At 42.0% G+C, this 21,646-nt stretch overlaps 1 long non-coding RNA gene across 2 annotated transcripts in view; it reads left to right on the forward strand.

The window, feature by feature from the left end:
- The window catches only part of LOC134549587 (uncharacterized), a 90,928-nt gene that overhangs the window by 9,621 nt on the left and 59,661 nt on the right, over window positions 1-21,646 (forward strand). The window contains exons 2-5 of one of the 2 annotated variants that reach the window (XR_010080140.1): window positions 1,097-5,464; window positions 5,966-6,123; window positions 7,876-8,012; window positions 10,186-10,271. This is a non-coding gene — a long non-coding RNA (uncharacterized LOC134549587). The remainder of the gene's footprint in view (window positions 1-1,096; window positions 5,465-5,965; window positions 6,124-7,875; window positions 8,013-10,185; window positions 10,272-21,646) is intronic. The other variant, XR_010080141.1, reaches the window with a different exon arrangement.

Raw genomic sequence — 21,646 nt, forward strand, 5'->3', positions numbered from 1 at the left:
TGCCTCTGTGAGCCCCACGGTGATATCATGCGCCATAAATGCACGCTTGGCCTCCATTGTGTCAACAATCCCTCACGTTCTCAAAGGCAGAAATGCCAGTATAATTCTCAAACTACACTTACTAATAAACAGGTTCATTTTATTACTTGTTTCTACCTTGAAAGGCAAGATTAAATTTAATTTATAAGGCTACCATAAAAGAATATGGGTAAGCATAAAGTGATTATTTGTTTATTCACTGTAAATTTATTAATTTGGGATTTGGGGAGCAAAAAGGGAGGCTAGCAGAAGAGAGTAACTTACATTTAGATCTTAATTTTTTCTTCTGGCTAGGGGAAGGTTGGTCATGAAGATCATTTTCTCATCAATAACTTGGGCAAGACTATGACATACATTACTGATCATTCCCAGATCTGCTTGCACAAGCAGAATATTTATGCAACAAGACATCAAGTACTGCTCTCCTGAAAATTAGGAGATCTTTGATTGCACAGTGTAGTGTAAAGTTAATTGTGTAATGAGTCTTTTTTTCGCTTCCCTTTAAAAAACTGGTGTCTAAATGTTTTGTAAAACTTTGAAAACTCCCAAGGACGTAGTGTTACTAAAAAGGTGACATAACTGCTTGTGTACCCACTACTAGCATACATTAGTTATCATTAATGAGTTAGCCTGTGCTTTGGTGCTTTCTTCTGCCTTGGTGTGTCACTCAGTGATGTGTGGTTGAGGCTGATCACTCCCAGCCCAGCACACGGGGAGTTTGGGGTCCCAGCACACACAGCTGGGGCATGTCCAGCTTCCATCCACCAGCACCCCCAAGTCCCTTGCCAGGGGCTGCTCTGGATGATGCTGTCCTCAGATAAATTTTATGGCCACCAGGTGTGTTGAGACCTCTGAAGGAGAGAAGTCCATCCCTGCTGCCTGAGTCACCCTGAAGGTGGATGTGGCAGCGCAGGGTGTCCCACACATGAGGCCAGGCGGGTTGCTTCCCGTGGCTCTCTGTTGTGGTTGGGGACAGAGCACAGATCCCAGTGTGCTTTTCAGGGTTGTACAGTATTATTCAGTCTGGTTGAATGACTACCCTCTGCTTTGTCATCAGAGAATATTTATGACCATCGAAGGAAGGCTGAGTTCCTGGAGACGGGATAACGCATGGCTTTCTGCTGCCAGACAGAGAGTTCCTTTCCGTGGTCACACCAATGTTTTTTCATACTCCCACGGACACCACAACTTTTTTGGATAAGGAAGAAGATGATGGAACACAGATGAGGGAAAGAAATGGCCTCAGAGAACTTGGATACGTGGGGGTATTTTTACCCTTTGGGGTTTTTTCTTCCTGAATTTCAATGAGTGACTTATTGGAAACTTCTTTGGGTTTGAAGTGTTTTTTTTCTTGTTCCACACACACGAAACTGTTTTGGGTTGTTTTGTTTGTCTTTGTTTATAATGCAGCTGAGATAGGGTGACTTGATATTTTTAAAATAGAAAACTGATGCCTTCTGAGGGAATAGGGGGAAGAGAGGAGGACTTTACTAGCTGAAAACATGGGTCATACAAGGGCAACATTTTACTGTGAAGGTTGTGCTGGATATTGGGGGAGGATTTGGTGAAAGCTGGTATGGAGGCAAGAGTAATGCTGCTTCTCCTTGGGTGCTAAATCCACTGCTGGTTCTCCAAATGCTGGATCCCAAGGGTCCCTGCACCACAGCCACATATCTCCTTTTATTTATTAAAAATAATATTTTTTTATTATTTTCCCCCCTCTTTCTTTTAAAGTGAATTCTATAATAAACTTCTCCAACCCATAGCATTAGAAACTATCAGGCACAGAATACCAAGCAGGTGCCTTCAATTTCACTGGCATCCTGCTGTCTCCTATCACTCCATGAAAATAAACCTAAACCAAAAAAAGTACCTTGTCTTGTTGGGGAGGTAAATGAACGACATTACAAATCTAGTTTTTGAGTTGCTAAGATGCAGAACCCTCACAGAAAATTCTCAGCACCTTGCCCCTTCTTGTTTTGATCGTTGCCAAAGCCTACAAGGCCCTGGGAGTTTAGGAGCATCTTCTGGAGCCTGTTACCTCCTGGAGGCTGCCCAGCACACCCTGAGGTGACAGCAGCTTTTCAGAAAAAGAAATTGTCAGCGAGTTGTCCAGTGTGCTGTGGAAAAGGAGTGTAACATGTCAGTGACAGGGTGTCTTCCAGGGATTAGCAACCAAATGAACAGCGTGGGTCTCCACGAGAGGCCTCTCCACTTGATGTCTGTTGGGAAAAGCACAGTGCTGTTTTCCATGTTGTGCAGTTAAATTAATGAATAGTATAAGGTATTCTACTTTTTCAAAACCATCACCTTTGGGATAACTTACTAGTTTGAAAGGAATATTTCCTTCTCATTTCTATGTCTATATTAAAAATATTATGCATATGCTAATATTGGCAAGCAATCACTTTAGGGTAAGTCTCTTTGATGGTAATCCTCTTTGCCTTCTCTGCTGTCACTGCCATTCCAAAGCTTCTGGAATTTGCTATGGGAACTATACCAACTGGAGACAGGGATTAGAAATTAATGAAATGAATTCTGTTGTTCTGAGATTTCTGAATAACATGTTTGTACTGGTGCTGATGGGTTCAAACACAAAGTTGGATATGCTTTACTGTCTCCTGCAGGTGGACTGAGATAGAGGGAGAAGGTGGCTTTGGTTTTACATATCTATAATCACCTGATTTTGATTTTGTTGTTCTGAAATAGTTGAGGTTTTGTATATTTTGAGAAGTTTAGCAAAGGTACACTTTGTGCAGATGCACTTCAAACATCAGCAGATGAGTGCCAGGAAATAATGTTGGACAGGGCACTGTTACAGTCATCCTTTCTACCACTTCCTCTCAAACTGATATAAACAGATGCATGTTTTCATGTCCTTTCCCTTGGGAAAGGGAGAACTCTGAGCTCAAGTGATCAATGTGTGGCTTTTCCGTGGTTACTTGGGAAACGTCATCCCTGAAATCCTTTTTAATCACAAGTTACCTCGCATCCTTTGACACCATCCAGTGTTTTGTTTTTCATCTACTGTAAGTTACAGAGTCTGGCTAAAAGGAACAAATCTGGATGAGCTGGCTGATGCAACAATAAACACAGGTATGTGTGTTTGAAAACAGGAATTTTGAAAAGGGAGATACTTGCTGTTTTTTAAAATGTGATCAATTTTAGATTTTAGAGGTACTGTAGACTTCCATATTCATTTACTGCTCCTTGCAAACATTTTTCATCTTTTATTTTTTCTTTCAGCATTTTTAGCAGATTTATGGATGCTGGATTTGATGGCTTCTGGCATACTATGATTTCACTTAGCAAGGCCCTGAGTGAGGCAGTGTGAATTGGGAGCTCTTGGATCATTTTTTGACTTTGCCACAGACCTCCTGTGTTACTTTCAGGCAGTCACCTAATCTCTGCATCCACCATCTGTGAAGCAGCCAGGCTTGGAACAGTGTGTGTCTCTGGAAGCATGTATCTAATTCAGCTGTTATTATCAAAGTTAAATATTAAAGAACACTGTTTTGTTATCATAGGATAAAACCATGCCTCACCATTTTCACTGTGAACTTTGTTCTTTTGCTATTACATTGTATTTCAGGAAAAACAACGTTTTCACTGCACAGAAGTAAGTTAGGCAGAAATTCATGATGCGTGATGTGTGAGCTAGACTTGTAGATTTGATGCCTGACACTAAAATAAGAGATGCATGTTAAATGCCACTAGGAAGACCTCAGGGCTGATTGTTCAGTAAAATGAAGCACAAGTCTGGGCATTGAAAGTAAACAAATAATGTAAGCCATTGTAGAGATCAGCCTTCCAAAGCTGTTTGGAAAGTTTGTAACAGGCACATCACTTGTGTCTAACTGTAGGCACTCCTCATCCCCTTGGTGACAGGTGTGCTGCTCTGAATTTGTTATTCAAACTTTCATTAATGTTCTGTGTCAGACAAGGAAATAACTTGGATAAGATCAATTTTCAAACATGTTTCTTCGTGAAGGAACTAAAGAGCAATCCTGAAAAATATCGACTGGAATGGAAAAATTCTGATCTTTGGAAAATAAAGGAACTGCTGTGTGAGAGGGAAAATGTCAATACATTTGGAGGACAGGTGAGTTTGTTTGCCAGACTATGCAGTCTTCATGTCTGTCTTTGAAAATGCATGGTCAGTTTATGAGGACAAGCTTTCAGTTTTAGGGAGCACTGGTAAATGTCAAAACTATTTACATTCTTCACATAATGGAACATGGAACCTTCCTGTGACAATTGGCAATGTGTCCATGTGGAGGAGAGGCTGAATGGAGACTTTTGAGAAGTTCAGTGTGGGCTTAATTGTGTTCTTCAGTATTCATTGATACTACGTGAGGTGGTAATTTCTAGTTAACTCTGGAGTAGTGTAACTCCCCAGCAGACATCAGCACTGTGCCATGCACCCAGACTGGCAGGGATTTGGGACACATGGCACCACATCCCGCTCTTCAGTGTCTTTGTTCTAGCTGATGAGAAGTTTTACAGCATAAAGGCAGCTTCTGAGGGATGGAACCCTGAGAGCCACATCTTTTCTCACCCCTCCAGCCCTAAGCAGAGTGTAATAATGACCCATGGGTTTTTTACAGCATTTCAAATATTTCACCTGTGTTGTGTCTGCATTTTCACAGGCACTGATGTGTCATCCCTGAAACACTTCTACTGCCCTGTAAAGTATCTTGTCTCAGCTATCTCAATTTGCCCTCTAGAATTTTTTGGGGATGAAATATTCATTAGAAAAAAGAATCACCTTTTTTTTCCCGCACTGAGTATTTAAAATGATCTACAGACTGTTTCATATTGGTTTTGAACAACTCCAGAACAATGTTTTGAGCAACTTTTGCTCCAAGATCTATAAGGTAGGCCACGTTCCAGAAGCTCCCAAAAGCATGCCTGGAGCCTCTGAATCAGGGAAGTATTCTGTTGGAAAACCTTTCACCTTTAGTGAAAAAAAACCCACCCATATTCTTTGGATGGCTGGTGATGTCTCTAACCTAATTAGTCGTGTTCCTTACTGCAGTAGCATCTTCAACAACATCTGCTGTGTTCCTTCTGTTGGCAGAGGTTGTATTTTGTGTTACTGTGCTTAAATCAGCATATCTGGCTATGGTTTGTATCATTCTGTATAAACTTGAGCCTTTGGAGTCTAAAATGCTTGGAGTGTCTTTTCTTTCTTTTAGTGAAATTGTCAGGAAGAAGAAACTTAATAATCTAAATGTAGGGCTTCAGCTGAGCTCTGCTGCACTGCAGGTTTTCATGTGGAGTTACACAACGATTCACTTTCAGCCACACAGAGCCCTGCAACAAGTTAAACAAGGGGCACTGAGGCCTCTTCTGCAGGAATCCTGTTCCAGGAGAAGCTTGATATGTGCAGGGATCTCCCAAAGGAGTAGAAAAGTCACTGCTGGTAGGGGCCTGCTAGACTTTATATGGTAGTAGTGTAATAGTCTTTGGAAATGTGTATTATAATGGACCATGTGTGATCTAGTAAGTCCTTTCTACCTGTTTCCCCTTATACATCTGCTGAACCTTAAATACTACATGACAATCCAGACTATCAGGCAGAAGGCTTAATTTTAAATTCCTCATTTGAAGATCAAACAATTTTTGTGCCTGATAGTGTCTCTGACAGTGAAAAGTCAGAATAATTTAATTTAAAAGCTAAAGCAAAGCACTAATAATATATGATATCTCACCAAACCCACAGTCATCTCCCCTGCAGCTGTTGGATTTGCAAAAAATATAAAAAGCCATAGAATAATGGATTAAGGATGCTTTCCAGCCTGAAAGCTTTAGGTAATACACTAGCAAAATAGGATTCTTAATAGGAATATCGTGAGGAGCATCATAATTTAGAAACCTAGCCAGCAAGCATTGGATTGATCTATTTTTGTTGTTATCGTTGCAGGCTGGCAGTACTTCTCTCCAGATGTACCATTTGGCACATTAAGCAATTCTTTTCTTAGAAGGGGAACCTATGGTTTTGCCATGTAATGCAAAACACCAATGGAATCACTACATAAGCAAAATGCCAGTAATGGTACAGTGGTCCAGCCACAAACATTGGTATGTTAATTTTGTTTTATTTTTCCTAGTGTGTCATCTGTACTACTGGATTTTGTATCAGGACTATGGCTGGACTGTTTAGTATCAGATTTTAAAGTGTGTTTTCAGCAAGAGATTTAAGCTAGCAAACTAATGGTTGGGGGGCTTTTTTCTATTTAATATGGATGTAACTATAATTTTAGCTTGATTTTTGGGACCAGGCCAAATTTTCCCCTCAATTGTATCTGTCCTATCATTTAGCTGTGCACATCCACTTTTGATAATGGTGCCCAAACACGTTGGAAAGCAAGTAGTTTACACTAAAGCTGTGGCTGATGTATGCCATTGCTTCCTCAGACTGACTAAGACTAGGCCTTGAGAATTTTGTTCAGTTCATTTGTAAGAAGATGAGTTAAATTACAGCACATGCAGTTTCTTTGTGGAAAGCAGTGCCTTAGTTCTGTACTGGACCACCCCCAGTCCTTGCAGGGGCAGCAGCAGTCCCCTCTCAGCTGTGTCTCCTCTAACAGCCCCAGCTCCCTCAGCCTTTCCTCGGCAGGAAAGGCTTTCCAGTCCCCTCATCATCCCTCTTACCCTCCTCTGGACCTGCTCCAGGTCTCTCCTGTCCTGAGGGGCCCTGAACTCTCCTGGGTGTCCATGAGGACTTTCCAGCTGCTTCTTGTAAGGACCTGAGAGCTGGCCATTGGGAAGCTTTCCCCACATGATCATGCAGAGGCTCAGGAGGGTAAGAAAGGATTTTTCACCTTGCACAAATGGCAATAAGATTGTTTTAATTTCCTTGTCTTGCGGGTGAAGGACAGAAAAGGAGCAAGGATGTTCCTTACGTCCCTCTGCCACTGTCCACTGACACTTTATGTGAATTACAGAGTTTCTTCCCATCAACAGGCCAACCCTTTCCCCTGTCTGAAGCTTCCTATGGGATGAGCAGCAGGACAGCTGCCTTCCTCCTCTCCTTGTGGCCAGGGGAGGAAAAGGAGGCTGGCCAGGCAAGTGGCACATGTTTCCTCGGCAGGGCTGGTCTTTGCACCAGGAAAGGCTGTCAGCCTGGGGAGAGAGCTGTGGCATACTGCCCTGCCTGACTGCCCAGCCTGACCCCTGGCTGGAGTTCTCTGGGATTTCTGTTTGTTACAAAAAACATCCTGTAATTCAAGCTTTGTGTTAGTGGGGTCATACTGTGCTCAGTAGAGTTTCTGTAGATAGCAGGTTTCTTTCTAGTTAGTATGGCAGGTGTTCAGTATTTTCCTGCCATTTGCCAGAAATCTCACCTTCATTCCTCCCATGTTAAATAAGTCAGTTCTAGCTTTTGCCTGTTCATGCAGCCAGAAAATGGCACTTTCTGATTACTCTCCTCCTGCCTAAAAGCAACAGTGAAAAAAAAGAGTGATTTCTCTCTAAGTTTCTAACTAAATAGGGTTGTGTGGCCTTTCCAGTTTGATTAGCTCTGTAATAATGACCAGGTGAGGCAGGGAAGTTATTTTTCTTTGGGTTTGTTCTGTCCCATGAATGCTAGGAAAGCATGCAAGGAAGGCACTTAGTTGTGAGAACACTTTGCCTCTCCTGTTGGTACAACTCCTAAAATGTGGCCCTGTTTTAAACCCCTGTGAAGAGCAAAATTTCATTATTTCTTCTGTAGAGGATTTCTGCAAAGAAGCTAATCCTTGGTCCTGCTCAGTCACAGGAGGGAAAAAGACGGTGTTAATGCTGTGCCCTGTTTCATTTTTTCTTTTTTTTTTCTTTAATTTCTCTTTAAAGCAAACAACCCAGGGCAAAACATGGTTGTGAAGGTTTGCAGCTGCCCTTGGAGCTGAAGTGGAGAGAGCCACTGCAGTAGTGCTGTGAGCTTGGCCTCGTGGGTTCAGCACTCAGGGGAAAAGGGATGCACGTTCAAGGTAAACTACACTTCACAAAGATACTAGCTAAAGGTTTCAATGTGTATTTAATCTTTTCCCTCTCCTATTTGTGTTGCAGGAAGCGATCCTCTGCTACCTGTGGGGTGCCTGGGGTGGGGGATTGAGGTGGACTATGAGATTACCACGGGACTGTTTCTCCTTTAAGGCAAATATGTGAAAGTTTGAATTGGTGTGTGAATGTAGCTCACAGCAGTGGCACTGCTTTACTCACCAGTATGTTAAGATTAGGAGTCCATGAAAGAAACATGGATTAGGCAATCAACCTGTGTAAGACTTTTCCCTGTGGCACACCAGCTACTCTACATGTTTGCTGTATTTTCATAATAACTGAACTTAACATATTCTCCATTCCAAAGCTCATTCCATTTCTTAGTACTTTTCAGTTAGAGGTGGCTTTTCACACCTGGCTGCCATCCAAATTGCATGTTGAAGGCATTTTTGAGGAAACTTGAAGTTTTAGAGTGTTAAGAAAGTGCTGCCTGCTAAAATAAAGTCAGATTGGTTCAATGTAATGTAAAAGAGTAGGTAAATAGTAAGTACTGAAATGTCAAAACAAGTATAGATAATTTAAAAATATCACCTTGTACTCAAGGTATGTTGGTGACATTTCATGACCTATTTTATTATTTTTCACTTAAATATTATGCACTTCCATATGTAGAGAATGTCAAGCTTCCCTTCTACTGCTGCTGTTCATATATTACAGGGTTCTTCTATGGTTATAAAAAATCATGTTATGCTCTTTTCCTTCAAAATTTTCCTTGAACCTCCACCTCAGGAATACCTGCAAATACAGTTTTGTCTACAGCTTGTTGCAGGTACTTTTACAAAGCTGCTTTTTGTCCCTATGTGTCTTTTGTCTTTTGACTGCCTGCCTGAATCTGTATCTTCTCTCTTGACCTCTTTATTTGGGAGTTCTCTGAGGCAAGAGCCTAGAAAATGCTCACAATAATGCTCAGTCCCAATGCATCCAACAGCACATGGTTTTTCCTGAGAAGAGTGAGTGCTTTCCTTAAGAGAGGAGTTAGATTGGTCTTCTATGAGATTGTCTTTTAGCTTAGTTATTGACTTGGTATTATTAGAGCTGTGGCATCAAACCAGTGCTCCCTTTACATGAGTTTTCACCCAGAAAGGGGTGTCAAGCTCATTGGTAGGACACACCTGCAGGCTCTCCCCTTTGCCTCACACCTGTCCACGTGTCTTTGTCCAAAAACCTCGAGGCTGTTGCACCACGTGCAAATGTGGTTGTTGTGGGCTTGCTCTCCTGAGTTCTGTGTGTTATGGTTGGCCATGTTGTAGAGATTGAGAGGAGAATGATTCTGGTGCTGATTCCTGACCCACTGAGATCCAGTGGGTGCATTTGCATTTGATTTACATGACAGACTGACTGGTGTTATGGTGGCACGTTGTTGCTTTCCAGGAAACAGGAGGAAGGAGAAGAGAAGGACTGGGAGAAGTGGTTGGACTCAAGGGTCACAAGGGTTTTTTCCAACCTAAAGGGTTCTCTTTAGTGAAACCTTGAAAGGCTTTTCATGTATTAGCAAAGAAACTGGGTTCCAATACCATCAAGACAACCTTTACCACTTTTTTCAAGGTGTCTTGAAGCACTTGTAAAATTCAACTTCACATCAGTTATAATATGCTTTTATACTACTGGACTCCACTTTAAGTCAAAAGCAACTCTTGGGTGAAGTTGGTTTTGATGTAAAGAATAGCATTATGTCATCACATAGGGAAGTGCAGCTTAACCACCAAAATATATTTAAAATACTTTTCTGAGTAGATTTGTTGCTAATTATACTATATAAGTTTAAGAGTGGAAACTTGGTTTCTCCATCATCATGGCTCGCATGTCTAATATTTTGCGCTGAGGTTCGGAGTGCAGCTGAAGTGCAGCTCTTCCTGGAAATCTGTTTTTGATCTAACCCCATTTTCTAGTTAAACATTTCAAAGGAAATATACTGAGCAAGAAAAAGAGGACTACTTTGTTTGGGATATTCTATAGGCAGAAGATTGCCTGAGGACTTCCTTATTGACTGTACCTTATCTTGCTGTGTATCCAGTAACAGATCGAGTTGGAGTGTAGGTACCTCAAGCTCTGTTTAATTTTCTTTTTCTTTTTTTTTTCTTCATCTCCAACTACATGGATTAGAGCTATAAAGATGTTGGTGTAAGTCACAAGAGTTTTGGAGACCGGAAACACTTGATTTCGGTAGTTGAATTTAAAGTTATCTGAAGGTAAATATCTCTTATCTAGAAGGTGTGTAAATTGTGTATTCATCTGATTTCCTTTCCTTACTGGTTATCAGTTTCCTTTGGTGAGTGGTTCATTTGGCTTCCTAAGCAGAACTAGACAAACTCCTAAATCACTCCATGCTTTCAGTGAGCTGTGTCACCTTTCTTATTTATTTTCTTTCATCATTCTTTTCATGCTTCCGGAACAATTGAGCTGAAATATTGTGAAAGATTTCCTATCATCTTCTGTGTGCCTGTCTCAAACTTCATGCCTTAAAATTCGGTGTGTTTGATCTTCAGCTGCCGTCTCTCTGATACTGCATGCGTGAGGGGTTGGGGTTTCTAACACCACTGTTACCACATTGCCTTTCCAATGATACGTTGTGTTGCCTTAAAAGGTGCAAACACTGGAATTGTGAATACTGGAGTTATGTGCCCATACCAGTCTGGGGACCTGTAACCTGCTGCTGGAAGTTCTTATTCAGGTTTCCCAAAGATAATGCCTTGCTGGAATTCTCTGATAAATGGCTATTGTGTGTTGCTAAACAGTTTGTGTGGTGCCCAAAGCTAAGTTCCAACGATAGTCCCAGTTTTCAAAAAGGATGTGTGTGATGGATGCTGTCATTGTATGGGCTTTTTTGCAAGTACCACGTGTGCATATTTGTTCCAATACCAAGTAATTATAGCAATAAATGTCATTAATAGATACGTTAATTCAATGCTTTCTAGACTGAGAAGCCATTCTGAAAAAAATGTCACCTTTCCTCCATACCATTATCGCTCCATAACACACCATTATCAGCAAATACCTGATAATATATCCCTATACTCTTGCTGTTGTGAAAGAAATCGATATTTATACTTTTATTGCTGCAAGCATTACCAGAGTGTGTGGCTGGCTGAGTTTTCAAATATGTCTTGGCATTTTTAACTATTTTGTTACTGTGGATGCAAATCCTGCCTTTAACTTAGCATTGTTCTGCCTTATGGGAAACAGAGAGTTGTCCACATTGACTTGAAAGCAGGGTTGACTCCTGGAATTTCTGTTCCCAGTAGTGCCATGCAGGCAAAATGAAAACCAGCTTGACTCCTGTCAGTGTCCAGGTGAACTTTTCTCAGCTTGGCAACATGTAAGTACCGTGTTGCAAAACAGATTGGTATGAGGAAGGATTGATGCACTACTGTCTCTAGGTTGCCTGTGTACTTTATGATCATACAATTAAAAATGTCTTTTAAAGAAAGAATATTCCCCCAGAAGGACCAACTGGATCTTCTTACAATCCCTGCCTGGTCTCTGCATGTGCAAATGTGATGGTTCTGCATTTACCCCAGCAAGTCCTGCGTGGAGACACTTGTTTCCATCACGACTCTCGATAGCCGCGATGAAAATATCACGACAGGAAGGACACTAGTCCTTCACAAAGGACATCACGAAGGACAATAGTCCTTCCAGAGCTATTAAATGTAGAGGCTGGCATGCCCTCCTTTGAATACCCAAGTGAGAGATGGAGGAAGGAGGTGGAAGTTTGGTACCATCCACATACATCTCAAATCATTTAAAAGCAAATTTGGCGGGATTACAGCAGCAAAGAATGTAGGTGAGGTCTTGAAGCCATGTGAAAATACCATGTGATCTCTCTTTATTCATCTCTTTATAGATCTCTCTTAAAATTCTGACCATGCTGATGTATTAATTTATTGGCTGAGAAGCTTTGAAAAACCTCAATTTCCCTGTCAGCTAAATGAAAAAATGGGGTCTGTCTTCTGGTTCTGTGAGCTTTTGTACTATTTTTTCTACGTGGTGCTAGGGATGGTCTCCACTGCTGCATGACCTTCCTGAGTAGGAACATTGATACACTTCCAGTCAGGCTGAGGTAGTGATTCACTTTTTGGTGGCATTTGTGCAGTCTCCCCTGCCAAAGCTGTGCAGCTGCTTTGTATTTCATCTTGGGAGTAGCGTTTCCTTGAAACCAGTCTTCAGGAATCCAGTGTATAACTTGGAGAGGGGGAGGGCATCCTCAATTTCATTAAAATTATATCCAGGACTTCTGTGGAGGAAAAGGCTTGGAGAAAGGGAAGAAGCCAGCGTGCTATTAATGAAAACATTAGATTCCTTGCAGAACACCACTTTCCTTGCAAGGCAAACCCCAAAAAGAGGAAGAAGTCATTCTTGGGTTTCTGATTTCTGTGGCCCTTTGAGCTGATTTGCAGCAGTGAGAAAAGGTGCCAATATCTTTGTATTGTTTGGCAGAGAAAAGATTACCTTGTAACTCATCTTGTCTGGCTATGGCCTGGCACTGGATCATGACCAGGTTGATGGCAGCCTGACAGTTTTAAAAGAATATGTTGGCATTTTATGAAAAGGGAAGCTATTACACTTGAAAGGAAGTAAAAACAAAACCAGAAAACCTACACTTGTCAGTTTTATGGCAGAGAGGCTGTAAAAATTCTGGCATGTTACTTCAGCCAATCCCTGCAACAAATTAGTGAACTAAATTGATTACAAAATCAAAGATGGATTTACATAAGCATTTGTGTTTTATTTACCCTGCTCTTACACTGTGTCAGACACTCAAAAGAGTCAACCCCATGCCCCTTACAGTTAAAATTAGTTTACAGCCTAAATTTAGATGTGTAGCAGCAAGAAGGGAGCACAGAAAGAAAAGAAGAGCATGGGAAGGGATGAGACCTCCTGGGTCACTGGCTCCAGTCCCTCCCAGTCTCAGGAAACCACATTGTCCTACCCTCTTTCAGGCTGTGTTATGGTCTTCTGACATACTGTTCCACAATACAAAAGATGGGGAGTTAAATTTACAGATTTGTCCCAGTTCAGTATAGCTTTTGTCCGTCTCTATTAACTGCAGGATTGGACCCATGCTGAGGCTTATCACAAGTTTCTGCTGGTGGGCTCTGTTTTACAGCAGGAGATGTGCCAGGGAGCTGGGCACTGTGGGGACAGAGCAGCAGCATCAGTGAGCAAAGTGTGAAGAACAAGGAGGATTCAGGGTAGCTCTTCCAGCACCTAGGAGAGGCATGAACTTGGAAAATAATGTTTCCAAACATTATAATTTCTCTTTCTGTTCCCAAGCTGCTGTCAGAGGAGTGAAGCAGATCACCCTAGGAAAGCCTAATCTGCAGTGCAGCCTTGGGTGAGCCAAGGAGGTCTGGGTGCTGTGGACAGGCTGAAGTGATGCCTGAGGAGCCACGTGCTGTGCCAGCTGGGTGCATTTCATTCCCCTGCTAGCTCAGGTTTTCCTGTGTTGTGCACTACAGGTCCCTGGAAACTCTTTCTCATGCCATCCTTCAAAACTTTCATCAAGTATCTTCATGCTCCTGGGGGAGTTCGGTGTGTAAGTGAGGCCTACAAAGAAGGCTTGCTTGGCGAGTGCCATGGCCTCAAAAGCAGTTTTGAGTTATTTTGCTTTGTCAGTCAGAACTGTAAACTGGAACTGTATGACTTTAGCTCCAGAGAGAGCTGCATGGAGTTCCTAGCATTGTAGCGTGTTTTTAGTCAGGCGACTAAAGCAGCCAAAGAAAACTATGAAACCAGACTTCTTCTTGTGGCCAGAAAGAAACAATTTGTTTTGATTGAAGGCTCGGTGCCATGGAGAGGCCTAGAGATCTGAGCAGCTGCACAGGAATTACAGTGATACGGGCTGGTGGCTACCAACACAACTCACCTCTGTCACAACTGAACCTACGGCACGACAAGGGGCTGGAGAGCTGAGAGCAGGGCTTGGAGTGAGAGACACAGGGAGAGTTGTCACTGAGCTGGAGAGCTGAGAGACACAGGGAGAGTTGTCACTGAGCTGAAGAACTGAGAGACACAGGGAGAGTTGTCACTGAGCTGGAGAGCTGAGACACAGGGAGAGTTGTCACTGAGCTGAAGAACTGAGAGACACAGGGAGAGTTGTCACTGAGCTGGAGAGCTGAGAGCAAGGCTTGGAGTTGAAAGACACAGAGAGAGAGTTGTCACTTCTGGCAAGAGGGAGGTCTTGGCCAAAGGGATCTGCTTTTCTCGCTGCTGATCAAGATTTTTGTATACTGAATGCAATTGCCTGAGTAGATGCAAATAATCTGGGAGTAATTTTCTACAGGAGGTCTGGATCCTGTCTTGGGAAGGAGCATCACGATAGCAGGAGCTCTGGGACAGTAACACGTGCTGTTACACCTGCCTGTGGCCAGAGAATCTATCACTTACGGCTCCATCCCTGCAGTGCCTGTGGCTCCTGGGCAGTGCAGCCTTGTGTTCTGAGGCTGGCAGCTTTTTCTTTGTCAGGTCAGTGCAATTCTTGCCCCATCACAGTTATTCAACTCAAGTAGGTTGAGTGTCTCCTGTTCAAATTTGTCTCCTGAGCAAATTTGAAAACATTTTCTTTACATGCTGAAAACAAAGTTAGTTGGGTTTGGGATTGAACTCAATATAGGAAGAATGTTTTTGGTATGCTCAGATTCCTTAAGGGATTTTAGACCTAAAGACTCCTTCTAGTAGGTAACTCCCAAATAGGTTTCTCTATGAGATAAGAATGAGAACCTCGCTTTTCTGAGGTTTCTGAAAGGTTTCAGTCTTGTGCAAGTATAGTGGGAAAACCTAAATATTACTTAATAGTTATTACTTATATTACTTAATTATTACCTATATTGCTCTTTTTTTACTGAAAAATGTTTTGTCTAGACAATATATTTGAAAAAGATATGCTCAGATTTAAGGTCCAAATTTGCCCTTGAGGACATTAGATGCTTATGTTCAGACTTTGCCTTTTATTGTGGATTTGTTGGAGAATGTTCCCTAATTCCTCTTTTAGAGATGAGAAATTCAAAATGCTTCTTGACCATTCAGGGGTATTGTTAAGATAAATATTTAAGAAAAAAAAATAGTTTGGTAATATAGAGTCACAGCTGACATGTGGTGAGCACCCCAGTGTCAATTGTCAAAATGTCTAGTGGCTTTATGAAAGCAAAAGTGAATAGAAGAAACAGCTGCCATTTAAAAATGAGATTTGCAGAAAGCTGTGTTGAAAATGCATCTTGGGAATTTGTGCAAAAGGAATTTCTGCAGAGCTTGTTGTTAAGGAAATCTTGTGAGAAAATGTGCTGAATTTTGCTTTGAAGCCCTTGAGAAGAAATAAACTGCGAACAAATGAAGTTTAGAGTCTGAGTTTACTTTCGGAGCTCTGCCATCCACCAGCAATGTCTGTAAGTCAGTGAGGCAGGTGTCTGTCTGTCCCTGTAAATCTGTGTGATGAGATGTGGCCAAGACCAGCAAGAGCTGTGGATGAGGACGGGAATTGCCTGGCAGGGCTGCCTTGCTGCTCCAGAACACCACCGAGCTGTTCAAACAAAGATGAGCTGGGACAATGTCACAGCTGGCTGAGATGAGCATGGGAAAGAAAAATATGGTGACAGGAGATGCAGGAGTGACTCGGTGTGCTGGCATTCCTTTCTTTTCAGGGCAGACACATGTGAAAGGGCTTGTCACTGACAGAAAAGACCCTCTCACATTCTATTGTGGTGCAACTTTCGTCCTCCAAATAATACCACGAGTTGTATGTTTCAAGATGTAGTTTGTGTACACATATTCTCACACCATGGGAGTTCAGCACTGTGTCTTCACCCCACAGCCTCGGCAACCCAGAAATCTGTTGGTTTATTTGGGCAAAGGGTTGGGGGTTGCTTTTTTTTTAATTTTTTAATGCATGTGTCTGGTAAATTGCTTTTCCTTCTAGTGTTAAATTATATGCAGGCTGAGATCCTTCTATTGTGCTTGATTAACTGAAACTCATTGATAACTCTTTAAAAGGAGAAGGTTTTCTAATTTCCACAGAGTGACTGCAGTAGGGGATTAGGAATCTCATCTTGCACCTCTAAGCATCTAAGCTTGAACTTTCAGATTAGTGTAAGCGAAGCTAATTCCTGGGAAAAAATGAAACAGAGGAAGAAAATAATAGTATTTCTAAGGAAAAAAATGCAATGTACAATGGGGGAGTTTATCCATCTGTATTCAACATGAAACCCTGTGTTGATTAGGGGCTTTGTGAAAAGTTGATTTTCCAGTTCAGCAAAACTTATAGAAAAAACATTTGCTTCAGGTCAACTGCAGCTAGTTGCCCTCCCTCTCACTCATTAAAATGAAAAGCAAGTGTTCTCACTTCATTCAGCCTTGAGTGACCTTTTTGATCTAAAGCAGAGCTTCTCCCAGAGCTTGGTCCTGGTCACTGGACTCAAGAGGATCCTTAATTTCTGCGGTTATGGCACTTGAGGTCACACACAGCTAGGCCCCAAAACAAGGAGCACAATCCAGGGTCCCAGCCCCTGCTGGATGTCTCACCAATGGAATGTCATGGCTTGTGGAATGAGTTTTCATCAGTCCCTCGAGAGGAGCAGCTTCACTTTGTCTGAGATGGGCCACAGACGAGAGGATGTTGATCTGTCACTGATAGAAAGGGAAAGTGTCCCTGTGCTGGCACTGCTGAGACGCTGCAAATCCTGTGGGCAGTTCCCACTGCCAGAAAGACCTTGAGGGGCTGCAGCAAGTCCAGAGAAGGGAACAGAGCTGGGTAAGGGTCTGAACCAGGAGCAGCTGAAGGAGCTGGGAGGGCTCAGCCTGAAGAAAAGGAGGCTCAAGGGGAACCTTCTTGCTCTCTACAACTCCCTGCCAGGGGAGTGCAACCAGATTGGGATTGGTCTGTTCTCCCAAATAACAGGAGACAGGACAAGGGGAAACAACCTCAAGCTGTGCTGTGGAGGTTCAGTTTGCCATTAAGGAAAATCTCTTCATAGGAAGGGTTTTCAAGCATTGGAAAAGGCTGGCCAGATCATGGTGAAGTCATTATCCCTGGACATATTTAAAAGTTATGGATGGATATGGCACTTGGGGTCATAGTTTAGTGGTGGCCTTGGCAGTGTTAGGTTAACAATTGGTCTTGATGTTTTTAGAGATCTTCTCCAGCCTAAATGATTTTGTGATTTATAGAACAGAACATTTCCAAGTAGCACTGAGATGCTACATTAGCTTCTGAATTGGTAGGAAGCACCAGGAGACTGGATTGGCTGTTGTTGGAATAACTTTTCCAGATGGCTGTAAATTGACAGTTTAATCACAGTGTTAAGGAGGGTTTATTTTTTCAGTAATACTTTGGTTAATTTTATTATGTGTTTCACTTTTCAGTCCAGTAATCTTCAGAGCTAGAAGAGTGGCTTCAAAAATAGAAGGGAGAACGGGCAGTGTATAAAGGAGTGTGTCAAGCCTTAGGAATAGTGTCCTGCAGAGTCAGATCTTACAGAGCAGGCTACCAACATTTTTTGTGGTCCTTTTTGAAAAACCTGCCTTCTGCAAGTTTGGAAAAGAGAGCTCTGTTCATCTTGATGGTGAAGCAGTGGTGCTGAGGTGGTCTTGCCATGTGCAGATCCTTTGCTCTAGATACTTTGGGGTTTGATATTGTGCCTGAGAAGGTATGAGATCATAGCCTGATCTCATAGCATCTGTTTAACAGATGGGTGTGTATGGCAAGGCTAACAGTTAAAATCCTGGCTCCACTTAGGTCAGTGGTATCAAGATTTTACCCATGATTGGAGGGGGAGGAGGAAAAAAGTGTCCAAAGATAGGTCTCCTAAATCACTGCTGGGAAAGCCTGTAGGCTTTAGAGCCTTGTTTATTTACCCTTCTGTCGTTTGGCTGATAGTTATTTGTGCTTGGCCCTTGGACAGAGTATTTGATCTTTATGTCTATGTCTGTATGTTTGTTGGGGCAGACTATTAATACATGTAACTGTTGAAAGATATGGAAGAAGTGCAGATCTTATTTCTAATGAAACTGTGAAAATTATAAACTTAGCTGGTATTGATCAGAATCCTGTTTGTCCATACTGTTCTGTAATGGATGTAGCACAAGTATCAATCATGTTTATTGGTAAGTCTAGGTGTTCTGTTTGCTGCACCAGACTAGATGAATATGTTATTTTCTTAGCTGAATTGCCCTGTTTTTTATTCTTTCTTTTCTTCTCTTTAAACACCCAACAACACACAGATCATCCCTGGGTTTTTTTAACCCACATAACACAGTTCTTCTACCCTCACTGAAATGTTAAAAGTTTGTGGACAGGAACATGGCTGGGTGGGGCACTGTTCATTTTCCAGCCTAAAATCCGGCAATGGCTCCTAAAATACAGTCCTCAACAGATTAAACCCAGCTGTTGCACAGGTGCACTGAGGCTGTGCAGCAAGGAAGTTTACCCACTTATAAACTTCTGCCTCTGTGCGTCATTAAACCGAGATATTTTTGGATCTCAACTCTATACTTTTTGTTTTTTTGATTAGGCAAGACAAGTGGTCTTCATTAAAGCCACAGAGAGCAGAATGGTTTCATCTAAATTCTCCCCTGTAATTGCAGAAAGACAAACACAAGTCTCATAATGCTCTGAGTCTTCCCCATCCAGCTCATTCAGCCATTCTTATCATTGGGAGGAAAGGCTACAAAATCTTAATTGTTTGTCTAACCTGACACTTCAGCATCCAGTCTGCACTGAAATAGTGTACGTGGAGTAATATTTGATAGATTTTTCTCTTTGACTCTGAAAGAGTTACAATATCCCATTAGGAATATGGTAAAGGGTCTAGAGGGTCAGTCCTATGTGGAGGAGCTGGGGGATCTGGGATGGCTCAGCCTGGAGGAAAGGAGGCTCAGGGGAACCTTCTTGCTCTGCACAGCTCCCTGACAGGAGGGGACAGCCAGGGGTGTCAGGCTCCTTTCTAAGAGAACAGGGACAGGACAAAAGGAAACAGCTTCAAGCTGTGCCAGGGGAGGTTCGGGTTGGACATCAGGAGGAATTTCTTCACTGAAAGGGTGGTCGGGCATTGGCAGGGGCTTCCCAGGGAGGTGGTGGAGTCCTCATCCCTGGAGGTGTCCATGGAACAACTGGATGTGGCTGGGTGACATGGTGGGGATCAGGCACAGGGTGGACTCGGTGATCTTGGAGGTCTTTTCCAACCTGAATGGATCTGTGATACTGTGGAATGGCCCAGGGAGTCAATTTAGTTAAAAAGTTGTTTTAAAGAAGTAGGATGGTGTATTTATCTGAGCAAACCCACGTGCAGACCCAGACCTCTCTTGCCTTTGCAGACTCCTGTTGTGTAAATAATGAGCAATAAGCAATGGCCCTGCAGACAGGAAGCAGTGACTGCAGTGTGAGACTGACCCATGCAGCTGCTGGGGGAGCCCAGGTAGAGGCAATCCCGCTTTTTCTTACCGATCCCAGCTGCAGGTGTGACTGATAGGCAAGGAGAAGGGAAAACCAATTAGTTCCCACATCTTTTTGGTTTATAAAGACGATTCTCCTAATGTGTGCAGCCAGTAATGATGGGGCTAATTGGAATCTTTGCCATAACCCTTCCTGGCTCAAAGACAAAGCTTGTCACTTGCAATGACCCTTGCTCAGGTGACAGCTATGGTCTGGAGGCAAAAAGCTTAGCACTTCCATAATGACCAGGAGAGGAGGGAGGTTACAATTTTATGCAACTCTTTCCATACCACTACGTGCTGCCTTTCTTGTTGTTGACTTGCTCCTGGACAGGACAGGAGGAAAAAGAACATGTCTCTGCACAGAAATCCCCTTGAAATTTTGTATTTTGCTTTAAATACTTCTCTTGGTGCTTCTCCCAGCCAGAGGTTCAGTCTGCACTCCTGTTTTTTATAGCTACTGACATAATGCATTGTCATTGTATTTCTCTAATGGGCTTTTTTAATCTCAATCCCAACACCTCCTGTATCAGTGAGGTCTACAATTTAATTACGTGTTTTGGAAGAAAGCACTTCCTCTAGTTTTTGATCTTTTTATCTGATCATTGCATTAGATCTTCATTTGTACTGTATTTGGAAGCAGGCTGTTCTTGTAAGTTTGACTTTAATGTACTCCAAACAGAAGTTTCCATGCTGATTCAATTCAATTACTACATGCTACAGGTTGTTGCAAGGTGTTGGCAATAGCATTTCAACCCAAAAGTGCATGTAAGTCTTCATCAAGCTGCTTTTGTCTGAAGTGGAATTTGGTGCAGAAATCCAATCTGGTAATTTATATTCTTGCAGAAAAAAGTCACCATGAGGAATTGAATGGTTCAGAAGAATTGAGACTTCTATTACTTTTCATTCAAAAATAAACGCTTTAAATGAGGTTATGAAGCAGGAGCTCACTACTGGGGTCAATCCTCTCCTTGAAGGTTTGATGCCTGGTTAGGCTCAGGCTGTCAAATTGTGCACACAGCTGATGGAGCAGTTAATGGAATTGTGATCAGTGGCTTCAAATGCATTGAGCTGATCCCTGATGTTTCTGAGGCGGACATCAGCAAACATGGAACTTGAACTGTGTAGAACCTTCACTTTTGCTGTGAAGAGGCTTTCAAGAGCCTTTTGTTTTAAGGATATTTCATTTGTTTTCCAAGGTCTACTTTCTTTTCTTTCCATTTTAAAATAGACTGATGTATGTTTTTTTAACTCTTGTTCCATTTATGTTCATTTTTATTTCAGTGTTTCTATGAATCCCTCAGTCTTTTTGCTGAGAATACAAACTCTTTTACCTCTCCTCAGCTGATGTGTAGTTGAATATCTATTGTCCCATTCATAAGGGACTGGAGAACTGGATTTTGATCCAGTCCCACAGCTGACATTCTGCTATGGGCTGTGGATATCAATAATGTGAAATTTAAAAAGCAGGTGAAAACTATTGTAAGAACATTTTGTTAGGGTTACTGTATTATGCAGTAGACTTCACTGTATGAGAAAGCTCTTATCAAGGTGAAATGTATTTTGAACTTGAATTCTTCATAAAATAACCTATAGATACAGCTGTGATAGCATCAGAAAAATAGGTATTTTAATTCATATTACTGATAAAATCAAGGCCATAGTTCTCAGGGGGGTTGTTTCCATGTTTTCAATAAATTTTATTGAAAGATGATGTGGGTCACTCTAGCTTCCCTCTTCATGGCTGATGAAGTCCAACATCATGGCTGATGTTCTGCTGAGATGCATGTGACTTTTCACATGACTCCAGTCTCACTTCAGGCACACCACAAACTCAGGAAAACAAATTTTAACCTATTTATGTTCTCTAAATCACAGAATCATAGAATGGTTAGACCTTAAAGATTGTATAGTTACAACCCCCTGCCATGGGGGGTACAAGCTTGTAGTGCAACTGTGGTAGGGAAAAAAAAAAAGGGAAGAGAAAAAAAAAGAAGAAAAAAAAAAAAGCACAATTGTTCTGGTTTTATTTCATAAAAGCTGCCAAGTCCAACGCAGATGATTCAATTCCCAGCCTTCTGCCAGTACCTGAAGTGACATCCACACTCACAGCAAAATTTCCAGTTCATTTCCATTCAGTTTT

Source organism: Prinia subflava, chromosome 4 (genome assembly GCF_021018805.1).
Source record: "Prinia subflava isolate CZ2003 ecotype Zambia chromosome 4, Cam_Psub_1.2, whole genome shotgun sequence".
In the NCBI taxonomy this organism is placed as follows: domain Eukaryota; kingdom Metazoa; phylum Chordata; class Aves; order Passeriformes; family Cisticolidae; genus Prinia; species Prinia subflava.